Below are 23,695 nucleotides of genomic sequence, written 5' to 3' on the forward strand. Positions count from 1 at the left end.
GGAAGGAAGGAAGGAAGGAAGGAAGGAAGGAAGGAAGGAAGAGGAAGACAAGGTCCCAAAGAGTTTATAACTTAAAAAAGTAGAGAAAGCATGTGACATTAAAAAGATTATCAGATTATTATCCTCATTTCAAGGAAACGCAAAATGAGGGAAACAGTTTGTTAGATCGAAATAAAACCAAAAAATGCCAACGAAAGCTTCAGAAGATATATGACAGTTGACAGGCTGGAGAAGTAGGACAGACGTTGTTCATGCTATTGAGCTGGAGAGGATATACCTGTATACATTGGCAGCTATGTATATTGAAGAGTGTGAGACACTAAGAGGGAACTAAAGATCAGTTGGTTTGATGTCTACCCACATTCACATTTATCTATTCACAGAGTCTGTCAGAACTAGATACATATCCAAGTATGAAGAAAGACTGTATCTTTACCAACCTCTGCAGTCTTCACTATGACATGCATTTATTAAACACTTTTCATGCAAGTCAACATGTAATCCAAATCTCAGTATTCCTATATCAGTTCACTTGCACTGAAATCAGATGATTTACCAAATTAAGATTTGGAAACGGAATGTTCTGTGACGATATCTGTCTTACCATTCTCATACCTCTTCATATGCTGGAAATTCCTCAGGCAAAACTGAACCAGCAGACATCATTAAATTGCCCTCAATTTTAGTCACTAAGCAGCTTTTGTTTGCTTTATTAGGAGTTCAGAACAATACACTTCAGGAGACAGAAGTGACATTTTTGTCATTTTATAGCATTACCTCTTAGTCTTAAGTGTAATTTTAAATGTAGCTATTATGCTAATAATTAAACAAATTAAAAAAAAAAAACAGATTCAAAATAAAAATAATTCCAATTCTGCTTAAAACAGAACAATGTGCCTTAAAGAGGGAATTACTGGGTATGCACAGCTGTCATTTTCTACTTCGGTAGACTGATCTCATGAAAAGTTGTTTTCAAAAGTACCTTTGAAAATGTGCCACCTTGCAGTTGAAGATCCTTCAACAAGATATTACATTAGCAATTTTCCTCTTAAACTTTCCCTCTCTTGCCTGCATTCAACAAATTTTATTACAAGAGAAGGTGAAACACTGTTCCTTCTAGAAAGAGGCCTTTCTGCTGCATCACTTTGAATGAAGAAAAAAGGAATAGGAGATATATATGCTAATAGCTGAACAAAACAGAATTTTGATCTGACTGATTTGAGCAAAGCAGATACACACCATGCATGGATTACCACACTACATCCAGTATATCAAAGACATACAGTATGATAATCAACATACATTTCTGTTGGAAATTTTTGTGAAGTATTGTGACTGTGTGTAGGAAAAACTATAACCCATGAAAGATTACAAGAAAAAAGGACTTTTTTCCGTTCTTTCCACCCTGCCTACCTTCTTTTTTTTTTTTTTTTTCAATTCAAGACTAGAATAGGATATGATCATAATAATGAATAAGGATAACATGTAGGAACAACAGGTTGCACTGTCTGAGTAATAAAGTAGGGTGGGGGACAATCACTGGCAGTTAAATTTAGTAATTGAAAAAGTCATTTGGTAAAATCATATGTGACATCCACCAAAAAAAAAAAAAAAGGATGATCTACAAAGGAAGAGCTTGACAAATGCTTTGTAGAAATGTAATAAATGTAACGGAAATATGGAAACAAAACCAATCCAATAGCCTAGCTGCTCTTTGGCATAGAGTGGCATCCAGGGAAATACTCTCAAAATAACATTCTGTTCTTTTTTCTTCATGAGAAAAGACTGGAATACAGATGAATTTCAAATGAGATTTGTAGCCAAGTGCTCCAACATGTGGAAATTCTGGACTGGTTTATGTGTGCCTTAGGCATTGACACCTAAACTTTCTGTCAATTCCAAGTTCCTTGACTATTCTAATCCCCCAAAATAACGGCCTAAATCACTTGTGTCATGTAGGCTTCTGCTTGTTGCAAACAGAAAGTGGAATAATGTAGCTCTGCAGCTTGCTTGACTCTGTGAAATAATTTATTCTAATGTGGCTAGTCTAAGAGGCTATTAGGACAACGACTAAAGACCAAGGACCTTACAGTATTTGAAAATAGTTATTAGGCTTACATCCCCATGTTTCAAATCTAGTGAAGAAAAGATGCACATGAACAATGTGATGTACACAATATATAAACAGAATGAAAAATTTAATGATGGGGTCACATATCATATCCCATTTGAACATAGCTAGAAATTATTAGTAAATACTTCCATTTAATTTATAATCTCCTAACTGAAGATGGAGAAAGGAAGAAGAGAGAGAAAGAATCACACCTAGAGACAAAAAAACAAACAAACAAAAAGAGTCTAATTTATGAATATAGAACTGCACATGACAATGTAAGGTATCTTTGTGAAGTATTGCTCTTCTTTTCCTTAAAATCTTTGCTACACTTCCACTTCAGTGTAAATGAACCCTGGCATCAACTTGAGCTGCCTGTTTTAAATACAGTCGACAGTTTTCATATGCAGAAGTATTAAAAATAAAAGCTGCAGATCTTCAAACATTTCACAAATTTACTCTCATTCTTACTATGTATGTGTGCATATGTTTTTATTTTCCTAAATTGCAGCAATGTTTTTGTATATTTTGTTTATTGTAACCCTTGTAATAATATAATTCCATCCAAATCTGCAAAAGGTTGCCTTATTTTTCATTAATCTATGTGACAGTAAGTGAAGATGACAGTCATATGATGGAGCTTATAATCATCTAATTTGCTATGTGTAGAAGATCATGTAGCTCAGATGAAAACGTGTAATTTGCCCGTGAAGTTAAATCAACAATAAATCAACAGTAAGCTAGGTTTGAAATGATTTTGTATTGAATTTATCCAATACCCTCTACTGGTCAACAGTGTATGTGATCTATGTGGGAATACTTATATTTCCTTTACCATTTCTCAACTTGAAGACTGTCTACAGAGGCCCTTGTTAGAGCAACTGTCCTTCAAGAGATAGACTGCTGTTTTGACTCATACAGTAGGAACAGACAAATGAATCAGAGAATCATAGAATGGTTTGGGTTGGAAAGGACCTTAGATCTCATCTAGTTCCAACCCCCTGCCACGGGCAAGCACACCTCCCACAAGACCTGGTTGCTCAAAGCCCCATCCAGTCTAGCCTTGAACACTGCCAGGGATGGGGCATCCACTGCTTCTCTGGACAACCTGTTCCAGTGCCTCACCACCTTCAGAGTAAAGAATTTCTTCCTATTGTCTAATCTAAATCTTTCTTCTTTTGGTTTAAAGCCATTCCGCCTTGTCCTGTCACTACACTCCCTGACAAAAGAGTCCCTCTCTTGCTTTCTGGAAAGGCCAGTATAAATGAGATACATTAGCTTTTATGCTGAATAGATGCATATTCTATAACTGTTACACATCATATAATTCCCTTGTCAACAGGATCAACATTTTTTGCAGAATGCAGACATATTGACTTCTTCTCCACTATGTGGTACAACAGCTGTTGTATCCCCATAAATTATCTGTATCTCTGCGTGTGATATATACTAATACAGAAATATGTGAATTTGTTCAAGTAAAAGTGCATGGCCAACTTACCATGTCATTTCTGCATGTCAGCTATTTTGGAAGCGTGCATACAGCATTCTGCAGCACACAGATTCTGCAACACCACATAAAAAGTGACGAGTTACTTCTTGAAAAGTCCACTGGCTTTCTATCTCTGGCTGCATCAAATTCAAAACTGCCTTCCTGACGTTTAATGCTTTGGGTATAAGCCTTTTCCATCACACAAATCCTTTTGCTTTCAGTTCTACTTAAAGCTTTCTGCAAGTTTTCCACAATTCTGTAGCCTTTCCTACATCTCTTTGGATATTTTGCCTAAGCATTGTCACATTGGCTGCCCACACTTGGAATGCCTTCACTGCCTTCATCTGCCAAGAATTCTTTCCATCCTAAGCCATTAGTGCCAGGAGTCTTCTCTGCAGTCTCTCAAATTATCCTAACATACGCTTTGCACTTCCCAAACAGTTGTCCTAAGTCTCAACATTTGTCTTGCCTAATACAGATCCCAAGTGTCTTAAGGAAAAAAACATATTTTACCCATCTAAAAAGCCATATAAGTTTACAGCCTATGTAAAATGCTTGTTCATAATAATAGCTGAAATACATACTATATAATATATACCTCCGTTAAAGATCAGAGAGCCAAACAAAACCACATACTTTAACTGCACACTTTTGCCAGTGCAAAACAGAAGATAGGCAATGAAAGATTAAACGAGAGGTACAGAAACAGATAAACTTCAGAAGACAAAAAAAAAAAAAAGAAAAGAAAAGCCACATTAGAATAAAGCTAAACCAAGGAGAGAGAAAACTTTATACAAATTTCTCTGATACATTTATATTAGTCAAAGCTCTAACACAGAAATAAAACAGTGCTTTATTTAAAGTGTTCTATGACACCTGTACTAAGGACTTCAGAAACAAGAGCACATGCAAGGAATCCAGTAAGAGAGAAGTTGATAGTGGGTGGGCAGAACAGCATACAAAAGAGACATGAAAAAATCTCATAGAGAACATACCATGTAGGAACCCCAACACAGCTGTGGATGTGTGAGATGCCGATGTTCCCAAATTTAGCAGTGGTTTCTCTCTAGCCTTTAAAATACAACTGGTGCTTAGAATGTCAGCAACCAGGTCTGTCAGCTCAGAAGTAGCTGTTATAAGCAAAATGTTCACATTGAATGTATTTCTATATATTTCTTTTCTATGTGCTGGACCACTCATAAAATTTACACCCTTGTGCACAATCCTGCAAACATATCTGAAGTATGACACAGAGTTAATGATCAAGGACTTTTCCTTTCTTCCTCATAATGCACTCGTACTACACTGACTTCCCACCCCTGCAGGTAAGGAAATGATTATTTGCAATTGTTCTGAAAGCATACTATATCTTCAATTAAATGCTTGACTTAATGAGCATATTCCCATATATTGTCATTTTTCATCTTTCTCAGTAAAACAAATTACTAAATAGGTATATTTTAACATATGGTAACATATTTTTTTTTTTAATCCAAATGGATTTCTCTTTTAATAAGAAAGAGTTTAGCAGATTTAAAACAATTGCTTTTCCTTTGAAAAATGTTATGGAAGAAACAGAGAAAGAGGTGTTCCCTATTCAAAATCTTTATATGGAGTTAAACATTTTTTCTTTTCAAAAATGTCTGTTTTCCATGCAAGAAAGTTTATTTTTAATATTAAACCTAGGAATAATAGCTATAATAGAGGAAAAATATTATTGTGTTTTAGTACTGTAACTTGTCTTCCTAACCTGACATTATTTAATGCTACAGTATCAGAAAATGCTACCTGATACTGCACTGCAATTTGCTCTAAAAGTATTTAAACCCATAATGACTGTGCTTTCTTGTAATAAATTCACAAATATTTGAAAAGAAAGGGAACCTTCTGTGGATCTCTGCGCGTAACAAAGATCTCCTAGTTTTCCATGGGAGGTTTCCTTTACACACAGACAATAGGAATAAAAGGAGAGGAAGGATGATGAAGCAATATTTTAGTGGCAGAGAGAAAGGGAAGGAATCAGAAGAGAGGGTACTCTCTAAAAGGAAAAAAAAAAAAATAAAAAAATTAATAAGCTTAAATTTTTAAAGCTACCACTTCAATTTTTAAAGCCACCATCAGGGACTATCCCCAAGATCTGTTTACTGTTCAGCTGCTGGAAAAGCACAAGTGGCTCAACATGCCAAGTAAATACAGCCGTCTGCACACCAGCACTGGTCCATATGCAGTGTGCTCTTGCTAGGGTGAGGTTTCTGGGGAGTAAAAGGGTTTATCACCTTTCCTTTCATATTTGCAAGTTTACCTGTGATTTTCTGTCAAGAATCCACCTGAACTTCTCTACTAGTTCAAAGACAAAACTAATTTTCTAAAATACTCAGCTTGGGCTTCTATCACATCAGTGTGGAGAGGAGGAAGGACCAAACTCACTAATATTTTACAATGATTTGGGGATTTTCTAGTAAAATTCACTGAACTATCAAAAAAGAAGATCTAGCAAGTTTTTGCAGAGATTTGTATCTGTACATTGTGGTATGGTCTCTTTCCTTAGATAAAATTGCTACCATTATTCAGACAGTATTTGCTAAATTAGGTGTGTATTTCTCTAAGTGTTGATTTTTCCTGTGACGCTCCATATACATCCCTGACTGCCAGTTACAGTGCCTCTTGAGAGAGATGAAGCTATGAGTAATAGAGAAGAACAGAAAGGAAAGGAGCATAAAATGAAAATAAACATTAATAATCTTTAACCTCACACTGATGCGTTGATTCACAAAAATAAGGTCTCTGGGATTTGGTCCCTGTAACAGAGAAGGAAACTGTGGTGTTAAGTCTTTAATCATCACAGCACTTAAGCATTATCTTTAGCACTAGCATTAGAATAAGACCCCAGAAGTGAGCTGGCAGCTCATGCGTCAAGCCATTATTATGCACCTAGAGCTGGGCATTTGCGGTGGGTGTTTCGTGTGGTGCTGCCATGTGACTTTTGCTCATTTCCATTTTTGTGTTTAAAGACTTTGGAAAGTTTGAGAAATAGAAGAATCTCCAGCACACAAAGCAACCTTCCAGTTAGCCAAGAAGGGGAATAGTGCTGGAGTAGAAGCTGAGGAAAAGACAGGGAAGGACTGCACTCTGTTAGTGCTGTACTGATGAGAGGGCACAGAAAGTGGGGAGCAGGGAATTCAGTGCAGAGACTGCGGTCCATCTCAGTCACTGAAAAAATATGATAAGAAGAAAATATAACACTTAATCTATTCTTAATAATAAAGTTTGAAACTGTTTAATGTGGGTACTGAATCTAGTTATTCTAGTATCCTGCAGATTCCCACTGGTCAAAAGAGCTCTCTCAGATTGCACATCTATGAGACAATATGGGGTTTTATTACTCTTCTCTTTCTGTTGCTGGTAAGTTACATATTTATCATAATAGCTAAACTGCCAGTTACCCGTGTTAGTCTGTGCATTTATCCAGGCTGTGTTTTTTGGATTTTTTTTTTTTGAAAACACAAGCATGGATTTTTTTTTTCTGTGTAGTCGCTATCAACTTTTTAATTGCAGCTAAAAAAAAAAAAAAAGAAACACTTATTGCCAAGCAGCCAAACTCTTTACCCCTGTGTTTTAAAGTCATTTCATTAGAAACAAATGCAGGCTACTATTGTGTACTCCTTCTGTACTTTGTTCATGGACCTCAGCATTGCAGGAAAATATTTTTCTCACCATTACCTTTTAGAAGCCTCCCATTCTTCATAGCAGATTTTCTACAGTGCAGCTGATCCAAACCATTTTTTCCCTTGAAAGATCTCAATTTCCAAAATTCAACACTTGAACAATCAAACACTTAGAAATACGCAATCTTTAGACAGTATGATACCAACAAAGAGAACAGTAACAGCTGTTCAGAGCCTTCAGCCCCAGTGTACTGCTGAGTAGCAACTAATATGACTATTTTCGTCTAACAACACCTAGCTACTAATGCTTTACAAACACCTATTTTGCAAGGTTTTGTAACACCTTAGGTGGGTAAATCTTTAAGTAAAGGTAATTGAAAGATATAAATCAAACATTTCTGAAGTAAGTCTAAAATTTAGATTTATTTTACTAGGAGGAATATAAAGACAAGAAATGGTGTGGGCCCTGACTTGGCCTCTTATTTATTTCCCCAACACAATCCTCAGGCTGAGCCTTCAGGAACATGAAATTGTTATTTAATTGAGTAGTTCGTTCAAAAATAATTCAGTAAACAATATATATGGCCAGAAAATAATTACTTCAATACTTTGCAAAAAATCTTTGTGGAAAGAATATAATATGCCTGTAAACTTTGATGTCACGTGACTCTGGGACTATTACAGTAACCTCCATTTTAAAAGATTGCTTAATATCAGGTCAGTTACATAGTTATGCTTTAGGCTGAACAAAGTATAAAACTCTGGTATCGGATCCAATAAGGATTAAATTTTATATTAAAAAGTATCCGAAAAGTAATTATAATATTCTGGATTTCAAATCCACCCTTCCAATCCAAAATGGACCACAGCAACAAACACTTTCTGGAATAATTTTCTTCTTCATAGTTCTAACATTGAATTCCCACCAGAATGACTGAGAGAATTTAAAATCAGTTCTATATTTTAATTTTGAATAGTTAAGTAAGAACAGAGGGGAAACACTTTCAGTCTCTTTCAAGTTAAGTCCTCCCATTTCAGTTGGTATTAAACAAATTTCAGTGTGTATTAAATAAATTAAATTGAAATTCTATTTATATTCTAAGTATTTTAAAGGATGCTTGATCTTACCCTGTAATTAACTAGATGGCAGATTTTATATACAGCATGTCCTAAAACATGATAGGACTAGGAAATTCAAAAGTTATACACAGTTAATAGCAAGAATAACACGTCCTATCTTCCCATCCATTATTAGCGTAGATGTTGAAACTTTATTTAAATGCTTTTTACACATTCTGAACCCTTTAAACTAAATTTCTTCCTCAAATTTCTGATGAAAATATGACTTACTAACTACTACAGACTACATCCCTTTAATGCATAGGTGTTTATGACTATGGACAGACAGACAGAAATTATTACATTCTCCTCCTCAATAGGGGAGTAGCACTTTGAGGCTTATGCCGTCAAACAGAAGCTGGACTGGGGGGAAACTAGAGAAAGGCGTTAGAAAAACAAACCCACAACACAGCTACTGCTTTTTGCCATTTTCTGATGAGCTTCAAATAAAGCTCCTCTCCAATTTTCTGAAGCTCTCTCTATACAGTATGAGCCATTACATTAAAAAAAAAAAAATTGAAATATGTAAAATATTTAATAATACGTATTTAGTAAATACCCACTGCAGAAACTTTAACCTCAAATGCTATTCTGTTCTATTTATAATCAGTTTAGGAGCTGGTTCTTTTCTACATTTATTATACACACAATCTGTAACCCTAGAACCACAGAGATTAGCATAGTGGTCATCACAGAAAAAGTCCTTTCTCCTTGCCATCACTTTACATATCATTGAAATGCACGTAATGCTAAGAAGGGTGAGGCTGATATATAGCTATGATAAATTATACTGCATTGTAAAAACCTGGAAATGTAACCTACAACAAACAGGACATTCTGAAGTGACAGAAAATTGCAGCTGTTGTATGAAATAAATATCACCGAAGCCATATTTTTAAATTTTAAATTCCTCTTGCATTCACAAGGGAGATATGACAGCCTTCAATTTATTAGCAACATGGTCACTGACCCAGGTGCAGTTCTTTCATGAATATCCACAATCTCCCTGACATAGTACATGACCCTGTTCCCAGTTAAGAAGGTGGAAAACCAAAACTAGAAAGGACCTTGCTCTCATTTTGATGACATTTATATAAATAAAGAGGAACTTGATGCAAAACAAGAAATTACACCAATTTAGGTAAGCAATGGCCACAGAGTCCCATAAAGTTTTAATTACAGAGTTGATTCTGTTTATACACCCATTAATATACTAAATATATAACTGCTTTTGGCTTCAATACTGCCCATAAAAATAGGAAAAGCCAACAAAACAAGGGACAGCTTAGCATCAGAATTGATAGGGAAAAAATACGGGAGGAGGAAAGACAGACAAATTAGAATATCCTGAATGCACTTTTAAAGGTTCCTCCTTTCAGTTAGAAATTTTCCAGACAAAACGTACTACAGACTAAAACCTAAAAGTCCCAAAGAAAAAGAGTAAGTTAAATTTAAACGGTTTGTGCTCCGCAGAAACTTTTATACGTAAATACAATAGTAAGTGTACCTTTGAAAAGTGTACCTTTGAATGATGTAAATAAAAAATGCAGTTAATGTTTAATGCTGTTAGAAGATGCGTTCCGAAGAAGAGTCTCTGTAGTGAGAACCTATGTGTTTTTCAGGACAATAATGACAAGGGCTTGGAAAACCCTTAGGCCACAACCACAGCTTTTATCCAATCCATTTTTATACATCAGTGCAATAATACAACTTTGTACAATTGTGCTTATGCAGGTGGTCAACTGGATCTCCCCCAGCCCTTAGGGCTGAGCTGATGACAGTTCATAATGCTGTGCAATGTTTTCTGATGGAAACAAAATAAAATACAAAAACTTTTTATTTGGAGTAACCACCATCTGCACTGCTAGGGATTTTTAACCTGGAGAGCTGTGCTGTTCATGTTGTATACCTGCTGTGCTGAACTCAATAGACCATTACAAGCTTCAGCTCAGGATTTTTGGCAGTACGTCCTATATTTTTAATTGGCATTGCTGATAGACATCTGTGTCTCCTATATTCCCCCCCCCCCCTTCATGCTATGTTCATTTTAGCTAACCTAAAATGAAGTAACCTCTAATAAATAGCTGACTAGAACTTGCCTGAATACACTACCAAAATCATAACTTGTATAAGAGGTTTTTAAGGTTCATTAACAAAAAGAAAAAGCAAAAGTCTGAAAGTTACTTTTAAACTTTTCAGTCCTCATAAAAATCCCATGAGAGGCTGGTTGGGAAACCTGTTTCCGAAAAGCTGTTCTGGGTCCATATTTTCTGAGCCTGGTTCTTGAATTAGCTCCAGGTGATCCCATTATTTTTTGATGGGTTTACTCTAGGTTTGCTGAGAGTGCCTTGAAGGCGAGATCTCATGGCTGGTTTACAGTCATCAAAGTCCACAAACATCACTGAAAGTGTCAGTCCTGCCTTCATTTTTCCCTCCTTAGGGCTGAAAACCTCTCCTTCCCACCAGCCCACCCTATGCCAATTTCCTTTTCACCTTCACAAGCCACAGTTCAGAAATTAGTCCAAGACGCCCACACAACTAAGGCACTCTTAGCAACATGGGGATCAGGTCATCCTTGAAACATTTTAAATGATAAAATAGTCTTCATTTGCACTGGACGATTCTAACTACCAGGCCTCGATCTTAAGGGGGAAAAGGGATTTACAAAATCCAATAATCATTTCCTCTTGTCTTAAGCCTGATTCTTTGAAATAGCGTATTGTAATACATAGGATTAACAGGATATTACTCCTCTGTATTATTACTTGTAATAGTAATAGTTCATTAAAGGAATTTCCTTTCAGTTTAAACCATGAGTAGTTTCTTCTCATACTGCTCTGCATTTTTATGCATGTAAACTAGGAAATGTTTTGTCTTTATTAGATGTGATAACATCATGAATTGCCTGATGTCATGCTACAAGACCTGAAAACATTCTTCTCATCTGAAAACAACGAACCCCTAGAATAGCCATTTATATTTCATCTTTCCGATGAACCCAGAAAGTGCAAAGCAGTGGAAAGGGTGTTTTTTTTGTTCTTGGTTTTGTTTTTTGTTTTTATTATTTTACTGCTGTTCTCAGCAAGTTACTTCACAGACAACAAGACAAAAGCTATTGGCTATAATTACTTTGGACTAGATTTGATAATAATGTCCTCATGATGAAAGGTTTCCTACACTGTTAAATTATCTTAGTGCTTGGCTAATGGTTTGTTAAAAATAACAAAATAACTCTAGCAATACCATTACTTAGAAGAACTCCTTGCCTAGATAGCTTCTAATGAAGATGAAGAAAACAATGATTTAGAGGCAAATCTGAGCAATTTTTAATCAACTTCTGGGAAAACTTATGAATCTGAGTTAAATCTGACTGGATTTTATGGAAAGGAAAAAAAAAGAAACTGAAAATTGGTAGAGTGCTTTTTGAAACTTCCATTTAATTAACAGGTTGAAAGAAACCCCTGAACAAAGCCAGCTTGACATCAGTTCCACCGTTCTCCTGAGGGGTTTTGGGCCTCTGTCTTCATTGTGCTGCTGAAATTGTCCAGCCAGAAATTGAGTAAAAAAAAAAAAAAAATTATTCCCTACATCACTTCCTTGCAACAGGAGATAATACTTCCAGATCTTTTTCCCGGGAAATGGTTATTATGTCCAAAAGCAGGCAGAGAATCCACAGAAGACTGACCAAGAACAGCTGAAACCATAGCAAAGTAACAAGATGTTCTTTTGAGAGATGAGAAATGAAATCACTATCCTATACATTGCATAAATGATTATTTAAAATGTGTATGCTACTCCTAGTCTTCCTCTTCTAGTCTCTTCCTTCTGTGAATAACTTATTTCACTTTTCTTTTGAGTACAATACATAATGTCCTACTTGTTTTCTTTTTCTTTTCCCTTTTAAACAAAGTGATCTATTCCATTCTCCATTCAATTACTGTTTTTGCATGAAGTGCACAAGCTTTTTCCTTAGTTGGAACCAATATTTTTGTTATTATAAGTATTATTAGAGTGCCAAACTGACAGTCAATTATTTGCATAGCCTTACTTCCAGGTTTGTCAACAGCCTGGAGTGAGTTTGTATTTGTTCCAGAAATAACCTGTGTAATTGCAAAGAATGCAGAGAAGGCGTCTACTGAAGCATACTTGATGAATAATACTGCAGAATAATTACACCAAAGGTTTGAAAAAAAGCACCCTGTGGCTGCAAAAAGCATTTCCAGAGTATCACGGCTCGTTCAGAGGTGTTTAAACTATTTGCATCGTAGGAAGATCTCACATCGGCATTTTCTGGTTTCACACATATGCATTCTTTTACCTTTCAATTGATACAGTTTAATATGATGATGTCTTGAGAACACACTACTTTTTAAGGATGAAATTTTAAAGATGCAAAGAAAATGAAGGGAAAAACAATTGTGACAAAAATAGTCTTGCCACTGTGTTTTATAATTCAATAGCCCAAATTAAAGTCACTGGTAATTAACAAAATAGGTCTCAATGAACATATTTTGAGGTGGAAAAAAGAGTCCAATAACAACAGTGATATTGAATCATTGTGACGATTATAAACAACTAATGCTAATTTTATGCCCGTCCCATGACAGCTAGTAATTAAAAATCCTTTGACTGCACGAATTCCTTGATTAAGATTAATGATTGATTTTTGCATACCCTTAATCAGTTCAACATCCCTTTGGTTCATAGACCAATACATTCCTTTTCACTAGTATTTTCTCTAAATCACTTTTGCCATGAAATCGCAAGATTGATTTTCTGGTAAATGAATTCCATTTTCCTATAAGAAACTTGAAGTGAGCCTAGAATAAATGTGAACAAAGATTTTGTTCTTTTCTTAAACTGATTTTAAAGTATTAGGAAAATCAGAATTATCATCTGAAAAATGACAAGAATACGCATTTTCAACTGTTAAGTGGAAATTCATTGCTGTAGAGGGTATTCTGAAGAAAGGGAAAGGACAATAACTGATTTGACTGCAGCTGTCTTAACTCATTCCCACTGCTGCACTCATATTTCAAGGTAAGCCCTTTTACACTTTTTCGATACAACGTGAACGTAGGGCTCATAAGACTGACATCATAGCAGTGACTGACAGATTCTAACAGTAATGACAAGATTTGCTAAGCATCACTTATCAGAACAGGTATGCAAATAGCCTATTTGTTGGGTGTAGCTTTAGGGCAATTAATCTTATAAAAAGTATTGCTATTCAGAGAGAAGAATCAAAAGAAAGAAATTGTATCAGAGAGAAGGACAAACTTGTCAATGCTCTTCTCAGAGTCCATTTCTGAACTGAAGTAACACAGGATACACTCATTCACTTTCATGGTTTCCATTCTCTAATGAGCTGTTTAATTTAACAAGAAGATAAACTGACTTATTTTGTGTTCTGGCAGGAAGCAGAAGTGTTTAAATTTGATACTGCTCCACATAAAACTAGATAAGCTTGATTTACTTGTATTTACTATTGACTACCCCACCGTACTACCTCTAGTGATTCAACAGTTACAGGCTGGTTTACTCAGTCCACAACTGAAACTGCTGAATTATAGACTTTTCTACTGCTGTGGTCATGTTTACTTAATTAAGTGTCTAGGAATTTACCTGCAATTCTTAGAAAAGCCATAATATTACTAGTGTGGTAGGTATTATACTTAATTTTAGTTTTATACTGTCATACATCTGAAAGTGGGAGATGGTGCAAGAACAGTCACATAGCAGAACCCTTTTCTAAGAAATCCAATCCCCATCTATTTGGATAACCATTTTTAAACAGCTGTATGAGTTGTATGTCCAACATCTTAATTTTCTCCTTGAACTTCTAACTGAAATCAGTTTTGTCGTTTAGATTTCTCACGAGAGGTTTATCTTATTGCCTGTCAATGGCTGCCTGATACAAGTTCTTTATCGGTGCACAAGCTGTTAAGCACAAAAAAAGTCACTGCAACACACAGCTTCATAAATCTAAAAATACCAGGCTGGGGATGAATTCATTTGGTTTCTTTTAAGTGATAGAATTTGCTGTAGCAAAATTACTATTTTGGTGCTTAAAAAAAACAAAACAAAACAAAAAAAAACCTTTTAACTGTTTTCCATCAGGTTTAATGTATATTTAATTAGAAAATAATTGTTTTCTTGCACAAATGTCAGCTCCAAAAAGAAGCTAAGTTATTTGCAGACAAATAAAGAAACAATGCCATGGAAAAATTCTAGACCGTGCAAAGAAAACAAACTCAGACAAGCATATGGGTCCTGACATGGGTGCAGAGAAAAAACATATGGCTATACTAGAAAAGGATATTGACTAGACTCTGACATATTTTGATTATAAAAATAAAAACGAAGTGCTCATCCAGTTTGAAAACAAGCTGCGTATTTTGTTTCATACATTCACACCGGCACCCTTCTCTATAGCAATTAAGATAATTGATATTACTGAAAATCAAGCATCAGTCACATGAAGCATATTAGAAATCCAGCACTATGAACTTCTGCCATCTATGTGCAGAACACAGGAGGCCAGATGTCCATTGGCACAGAGCAGTTAACTCTACGGAAAGATACATTTCTGGACTGAAACTAGAGGTCAGCTCCCGACGGGCTTTGACAGAAAAACACGGTGCAGGGATCACGGACCAGTTCCAAACTCTCTAGCTTGCTCTCTGGGCAGCCACACTGGTTGGCAACACCACTATACATGGAATATATTCACAGTATTTATAAACTTCTGATGAGATTTACAGCATGTGCTGCAATTTAAACAGTTACCCTTTTCTGAATAAACAATTAACTCTCTTCAAAATTATATTTGCAAATCTTATATACTCTGGGGACTCTATTTCCAAGGTGGTATTGTAGGACCTATCACAAATGAAATATCATTAATAAATAAATACTTTTACTAATATATCAACTTAGATTTCTTTGAGGTCTGCTTAAACCAATTTATATTCCAGATGGAATTAATTCCAAGATGTTTCTGTAATTTCTTATTGCTTTAATTCCAAACATTTCATATAAATTAAGGAACATGAATTCCATAATAGTCTCTGCCAGATATTATTTACATTTTGCAGATGTTAAATTGAGACAAAAAGACTAAGAAATGTGACCAAAGCCTAAAGAAATCCATCAAAGAGGGAAAAACATAATGCATATTTCCTAAATTCCAGGCTAAATATTAAATTGCTTCTTTATTTGCTTTTGTTTATTTTTGAATGCAGGGTAGAAAACCCATAATTAAATGCTGAAAACTCAAACCACTGGGCTTTCAGATAATTTCTTTTCCAGAACACATTACGTGTACCAATATCTTTATATTCCCCCCCCTCCCCAAAAAAAAAGTGTTTGTACAGATATTTATCAGATTACGTCATACACAAATCCAGTAATTATTCAAATTCCAAGATGTTCTATTTAAATACTTTAATATCATAATAATGAATTAAATGAATTCATTAAAAACAATCAGAACTATAAATTACACCAGTGTTGATGTTACTAATTCTATTACTTCATTGCAGCAAATGAACTATACCCATAATCTTGCTGCTCTTAGGATACAAAGCAAAGTTTTCTTTTTTTTAGAATAAATTCTCAAGGCTAAACTTTGAGTGGCAATTGCAGTTTTAAAACCGAAACAAGCATTACTGCTTGGAATTAGCCGCCCATTTCACCATCAGCCATCATTTGCCAGGGTGCGTTGAGCTGGACAGTGGGCACCTCACAGCACAGGACTGAAGGAGAGCCAGGACCATTAGATGTAGGCAGGACGGAGAATCTACAGAGCTGCCCCCAGGGTACCACACCGGAGAAATGTTATGACTTTTCTGTCTGCATCCTCCAGGAGAGGATTAACAAAGAGATTGCAAGTTTGAGACTTTGATGTGAAGCTAAGTCAGCTCTGATCACAGAAATCCCCATTATAAGGAGACACCAGACATCTAGAGTAGGGACCATTCATGATGCTTACAGAACTCAGCAGAAAACTGGGGCTCTGCTGACTCATGGAAAAAAAAAAAAAAAAAGGAAAAAAAAGCTCACTGATACCCTTCACTGACAGTAACCATTGAGAAGGCACAGTAATTTGAGTTTCTTTCTTTAGAAGGGAAGGATCTAACCTGCAGTATCTATGTAGTCTTACAGGCTGCTGTGGATTAGATAAAAATAATTTTCTTGTAATCTACTCTTTAATTTAGAGAACACAAAAAATCATGCACTTGTACAGAGTGATAGGGTAATTAATGCATATCATAATTAAATAAGCATTTGCCATATAAGAGAAATCTTTACATGATACATACACCGTAACTGAGAACGCTAGGAACAATTCAATAACATTTGTTAGACCTGATCTCTTATTTAGGGAATCCAACTTCACTCTCTTTAATTAAATCACAGCTCTCCTGACGATTTGCGTGATTACTGGTTCTGCTGCATGTTACTACACTCAGTTCAAAACGCAGTCTACAGACTCTACAATTTTCCTCAGTACCACCATATTTAGTTTCCATCATCTTTGTTTCAGTCTCTTCTCAGATTTTACTTTGTCCAGAACAGTAGCTGTGACAACTGGTAAACTCTGAAGAACAATCTGTGTTTCCAGCTTTAGGAAAAAAAGATTGTAAGGGGCTGTTAAACTGTATGCTGCCCTCCTTAAAGATACTGATGCACTTTGCTATCCCTCTGGCCACTTCCTCCAAACATCAGCTAGTTACCACTCTTAGCCCTAGTACTTTTTCAGCCAATTCCTTAACTACTTTTTTTGCCATGAGTTAGACGCTCTCTGAATGTTATCCTCTCTCATGGGAAGTTTGCTGCTTGATGACACTAGTTATCCCCTTAGAGAGAAGCTGGGGAAATAGTTCATCAACATTTCTTCAATACTCACCTCCTAAAACAAACATCTATCTAAAACAAGCAAGGACCTATTTCGACTTTTCATCTGCTATCATAATTAATCTCGTACTCTGCGGATATGCTCTTATGGTTTCTGTGAAATCCTCACACTTTTTCTTTTGGTTACGTTTTTTCTTTCAGCTGAAAAATTTACAGGCTTCCTCACCTATGACTTAGTAGAACAGTTTTGTAACCCTGAACATTTTTTTGTTTATCAACTTGTTTCCAGTATTTTTCCACTGTTTGTTTCGGTGTGGTTGTTACCAGCTTTTTTGAATAAACTATATATTTTGTGAACACGTTGCCTGAATTTGTCTCAAATACATACTGCTAATTAAGGGTATAATCTTCCTTTCATTTTTGGCTCTAGTTTACATTTGGATTCACGTAAGCTATGGTTTTCTAAATTAATAAAATTATTGTTTCTTTTACTTAAAATGCTTGGAAGCATTTAATGTAGGTAAATTCATTCCAATTTTCCAAGCAAAATCTCTACTATATTTAAGAAAAAGATAATGATGCAACCCCAGTGGAGCTTAGCCATGTGCCATATGCTACTGCATTTATAGCGTCTGCAGCCTGAGCAGGCTGGCATTTTGCATTGTTTAGAGTAGCCTTTTTGTAAAGCATACATCTCTCAAGGAAAAATGCATTGTAATCTGTTCTTCCCCATTTGCAGCCTGCTGTTCTGGAACCAAACATTCTGATCAAATGCACCTCTGTCAGGACCGTGCTCTCCCAGTGGCAATGATGACACACCGATACGCTTGGTTAGCATGGGTCTCCATTGTGAATCTTGTGAATAGCGCTTGCAGTCTATTCTGATGGATGACCAGTGTTGTACCATAATCAAAGTCACTGCCAATAAAACATATACCTTTTGAATCTTTTTTTTCCTTTAAATACTTTGAGCATTGTAGAATTTTCAGTGTTTTAAACTATTTAAAACTAGTTTTTCATAATAATTCTCTAAATTAATTACAGAGTTTTAACTTTTTATGTTTGTTCATTTGTTTTATTTTTAACTAGTCAAAACTAATTTAAAACTAGTAGTGGTCCTGAAATACGCTTCATGACTTCCCTGGAATTTTACCTACCTGCAACAAAACAATTTGGCCTTTTATATAGGCAAAAGTTTGAGATCACTATATTTTATTTATACTCCAGGGAACGATTAGATTTTAGGAGTTTATACTCCAGGGAAGTTAGGTTCATTTTTAAAATCAAATCAGTGAGACTTCAGATCTAAGGTTAGTTTGCAAAGAAGTTGGAGATCATTTAGGTTTTAAGATTCAGTCTTGGTGTTTTTCATTAGTTTCTTTACTGGTGTTTTTCATTAGATTAGTATAAATGCAGAATTTTTGCACTTTACCCAGATTTATGAGAATGTCACAGAGCTCAACTTTTTCCAATTAACATTGCATTTACATTTCTAAATGTATTTTAGGCCATTTAGAAATGATTTGACAGAAATTTGTGTACAGCTCACTTCTACAGAAAATCAGTTGCAAAGACAGCCTGGAATTGTATCCACTTTGAATCTTATGTATTGACTTTGGCTGAACAGTCACAATGGTTATTGTCCAGAAAATTCAAGCAGAAACGGTCAATGTATGTTCCACCAGCTTTCGCTTTCTCTGATTGGAAAACACAGCTCAGCTGACACAAAATGGGACCTATAAAATTGAACCTACATGCACTTCAACCACACAGCAATCTCCACTGACATATTCTCCTTACACAGCTCTTTTGCAGTCTTAATTGAAAATAATGAAGAATAGCAACTAACATACATGAAATGCTAGAGGATATTCTATACTTTATCTACCATGATGGGGACTTAAATCTGCAGAATATTATATCTAATTATGTCTCTTTAGTTCAAGAGATGGTGATGTACATCTAACTGCAGCACTGAATTACACTGAGCTACGTCTTCAGCTCATTGTTGGTGATACACCACAGGACTTGAGTCCCCAGCTCCAGCTGGAGAAAGCACCCCTCACAGCTGGAGGCCATGCCAGAGCTGGCACTGTGGAGGGACGGTGGAGGCTGTGGCCCAAGTCCAGAGTTGAAGAGGGTGCCTCGTAACTCAGGCTGGGGAGTGATGGTGGCCTCACCCAGGGGAGGCGTGCTCCAGCTGAGTTGCCAGGTGGAAGAGGTACAGGAGAAAGTGACACACTGTATAGCGTCAGGGAGGGGGAACAGGGGATTGACATGCTCTTAGACCTTGAAAGAAACCAGTGACGCAAGGAAGGAGAAACAGCTGGAAGCTGTGCTTGAACCAGTAGTGGTGACAACTCACAATGGAGGAGAAATCCTCCCTCTTTGGCCTCAGATATGAGTATATAGGAACAGTACAGTATCAAGGTAGGCACACAAATTTCATTAAGGGAGGCTTGAGAGACATCTCATTCTGAACAGAGCTCTTTCTTCTCAACCACCGCTCAATCTTCCCACTCCTGCAACTCACCATTTTGGCAGTTACCCTCTTTACTGAGCTGACAGCAATCTTATATTTTATTTTTCTACAGTAAGGAACAAATTTCCAAAAGCTTTCATAATTTCCTGCAGTCCAACAACATTATATTGCTCTTACAACACCTAAGAAATCTTCCTTATACCTAGTGTCTCCCAGATGTGGTTTTCCCAGCTGCTCAGCCATGGCTGCTGCATCTCCCTTCTTGGCAGTGATGGCAGCTGCTGCCTCCAAAACTCAGTGCATTTGCTGCCCATTTGATGTTTTCCATGTGTGCCTCCAATATTACCTTTGCTACAGCTCTGGTTTTAGTCTCTTTTTTTTTTTTTTTTTTCAGTTAAGTGTGCTTTTAACAAAAGCTTCTAATTTATGTCAAAGGATTTTACCAAGTCACCATAATTTACTTTAAAGCCAACACTTAATTGGAGTTATACCAAATTTCATTAAGCTTTATATATAGACATATGCCTGCCATGCCTGAAATGTTTCCTCCTTTTGGAGCTTGCTCTTCACTGGCATAAGTGAATTAGTACAACCGAAGAGAGCAGCACTATGCCAATTTCCAGAATCCATCCTGCCCTTTAATGGTGCATAAGGTAAAGATAATACAGTCATCTAGTTAAGGCAACAGATACTACCTGCATGATTGTTCAGACTAAGTATACTTTACATTATTCCACTCTAAATCGGGATTCAAATGCCCCAGGTTCTAAAATTTTCAGAAACTTATCTCCATTTACCTCATCATATTATATACATGGACTCAGGGAAGGATCTTTCTCATGAATTAATGGAAAGTTTGAATGGATGTAAATATTACATGATATTCATTTTGAAAACAGGATGTATTTGAGGTCAAGTGCCATGCACAAAAACTTTCCAATTGCCTTAAAGAATTAATAGTTACCCTGTGGATTTCCCCACTAGAAACATTTGAGTGTTCCCTAAAATCAGCTGTTCCACATCAATTTATACATGATAAAATTTAAGAACACTTCACAAAGATCAGCACTAAAATTAGTTTTAAAAATAGGTAATAACAAAACAAGACAATTGTTCACTGTATTTATCTTGATGAGTTGAATGTACTGCATGGCCAAGAAGAAGAATCTCCATGATGCTGAAAGTGACTATAATTCTGAAAACATGGCTTTATGTCCCCTAGCCTTTGTACTGTGCCATGATGGCAGCTGTATCTTTTCCATTATTACTATCTAACTTTCATCTTTGTAATGACATAAAGGTTAGTAAAGCTTTGTTCTCAGCCACTTTTCACATTGTAAAGTAAAATCTCAGGCATGATGTTCCTCTCCACCTTCTCGCTGCCTTACTTCTGCCAGATATTCCACTGCCTGCCTGCCGTTGACACCACAGGTCCTGTACCCTGGTCTACTCTGATTTCTGTTGGCTGAAATCAATGGCAAAATTATTTCCTCTTCTCCATTTAGTAACACCCAACTGACTGCCCAAAAGATAAACTATTAAAAACAATTAACAACAATTTCTTTCACCATTTTTTCTTTCAGTTGAAGTAGACCATCTTATTCTGAGCTCCTTATCAAACTGATAATGATAACAAAAGCTATAGTCAAAATCCATAAAGGTTTACTACCACATAGGTAATATAGGTATAATTTCCTTAGAAACTAAGGTTCACAAGTAAACATAATTTGAATGAAGCAGTGAGGAGGCAAGGTATCTTTGATTAATCTCTTTTATTTTTAGAAGTCTATGACTGACATGTTATTTTTTGAATGTCAAAACTCTTTTTTAAAATTAAGGTGAAAATACAAGCATATATAAGCAGCATTCATTACCTCCAGATAATCAGCAGAGGAAGAGACCCTGAATGTCAAACTCAGCTCTGAAATTAAGAGAGAAAGTTCTAAAGAGTGAACAAACCAAGTCAGATGTGACAAAGCATGCCTGACGTCTCATAACACACTGATGGGTAAATTTCTGAGCAGAATAAATAAATAAATAAGCAGCACCATGTAGAAAGAAATACAAAAACTTTGTGTGCTGTGCTAATTACAACAAGTAATCTGTCTGATACAAGAGACTGGAGAGAGATGGGTTGATTCATCCATTATCCAAACAACAGCCAGCCTACTCTCCCTGGGAATGGGCTTAAGAATACACCAACAGTTTTGGAATTGCTTCTGGTTTTCTTGAAATATAACTTGACACAATTTCTAGTACATGCTAGGAACGTTATGCCCTGTGTTTTCAATTTAATTCAATTTCTAATAATAACAACTTAGTTGATTTCGTGAAAATGGTTAGTAAAAATCTCATAGAAACTGAAATCCATTGGATTGCTAACATGAAAAACACATCAGAAAATCACCTTACCATCTGAAAGAAAAAGTTCAGATACTCTAGAGTAATAACATTCTTAGCTTAAGCTATGTGTTTGATAGTTACATATTTTAGCCTGAAAAAATCGGAAAAAAAAACCTCACAGAAATGTTAATATCTGTGCATTTTAAAAAAAAAAAAGTGCTAGTAATCATTAAAATAAAACTAGTGGAGTTGTTACAGATTTAATAATGAAGTAATAAAGTTTTATCTTTACTTACTGCAACCCATTAGTTACTGTGGATATATATATCACAGTCCTTAAACAGTTATTGGATGACAATATTAATATGTGATCATCCTTTTGTCTGTGACATTGCCATTTTGAGGTTCCAAGTAATGGAATTTGTTTTTTTATGAACTTCTACATAGTCACAGTGCAACAGAAAGCTTACAGTTTACAAAATATACGAAAATACACATAAAATTTTCCATATAAAACTTCATGAAGAATCTGAAAAAATGCCTCTAAATACCATATCAGCTATTGTCAATCTCCCAGAAGTTACAGCTAAATCAGTGTTTATTTGTTCCTGCTATCCATGTTGTTGTTGTTACTACATTAAATAATCTTAGAACAAACGCTCTTACGCTGACATCTTCTTCATATCTACAATGCAGGGAAATAAAGGAAGAAAATGTACTAATCCTTTCATATTATCACATGCAAACAACAATAACCACAGGCAGAATGAAATCCAAATGCATAATGCATGCTCACATCACAGTAGAACATGAGCAAAATCCAACAGTATAAATTAATTTAGTACATTACTCTGCTTCATTATGCACTAACAAATGAAATTTTAAAAGCCATAAAACAGAACAATCGTTTATCCTGGGTAAAAAAAAAAAAAGCCACCATAAAAAAGTTGAGATTTTTGTTTTAAGGCTGTTCTTTTCTCATGCTATACTAAAAACTGTAGGGAACAGACATTTTTAAGTAAGTCCTTCTCACAGATGGAGAAAAATAAACACTTGAATGAACGGGGGAGGGAGATAGGGAGAAGAAAGCAAAATGAATACTAGCAAATTACTCCAGAACCTTTAAATAAGCATGAAGCCTCATGGATAACAAGATAAGCAAAGCTTAACTCAGCCCCTGTATAACCCTTGAACTTCCTCCTCCATTCAAAAGCAAAATCTAGTTTCAAAAGCATTGATTTAGAGAGAATGGAACACCACAAAGACACAAACAAAATAACAGTCAGTAATAAGACTCTTCATAATATTCAGATGGAACGAATGATACAATTTGGCTTGCATAAGTCTAAAGGTGATGTTACATCTAGTATCAAAGAAAGAATTTTCATACCAGAGAGACATCAAAGAAAGGCATAGTATATTTTTGTGGAGTTGCCAAGTGCATACTTTTCCACCTTGAGCTATGAAAGCAACGTAACACCACATCCTTTCCATCTATCTGCATACATATCAATATATTGTTACACTTCTCAGTATATTCTTTTCTTCTTATGCACTGTTGAAAAAATATGAAAAAACTTTGAGACTGTTAGTGAATAAATATTCTTCATGACCCAGATACA

General features: G+C 35.6%; 2 long non-coding RNA genes across 2 annotated transcripts in view; one reads left to right on the top strand and one right to left on the bottom strand.

Annotated features, from left to right (window-relative positions):
• The window catches only part of LOC136791276 (uncharacterized), a 384,451-nt gene that overhangs the window by 74,833 nt on the left and 285,923 nt on the right, over positions 1-23,695 (bottom strand). The window lies entirely within an intron of this gene.
• On the top strand, positions 4,314-13,124 carry LOC136791277 (uncharacterized). Its single transcript, XR_010832910.1, has 2 exons — positions 4,314-4,930; positions 11,273-13,124. It is a non-coding gene; the product is annotated as an uncharacterized lncRNA (long non-coding RNA).

This window comes from Anser cygnoides, chromosome 7 (genome assembly GCF_040182565.1).
Source record: "Anser cygnoides isolate HZ-2024a breed goose chromosome 7, Taihu_goose_T2T_genome, whole genome shotgun sequence".
In the NCBI taxonomy this organism is placed as follows: domain Eukaryota; kingdom Metazoa; phylum Chordata; class Aves; order Anseriformes; family Anatidae; genus Anser; species Anser cygnoides.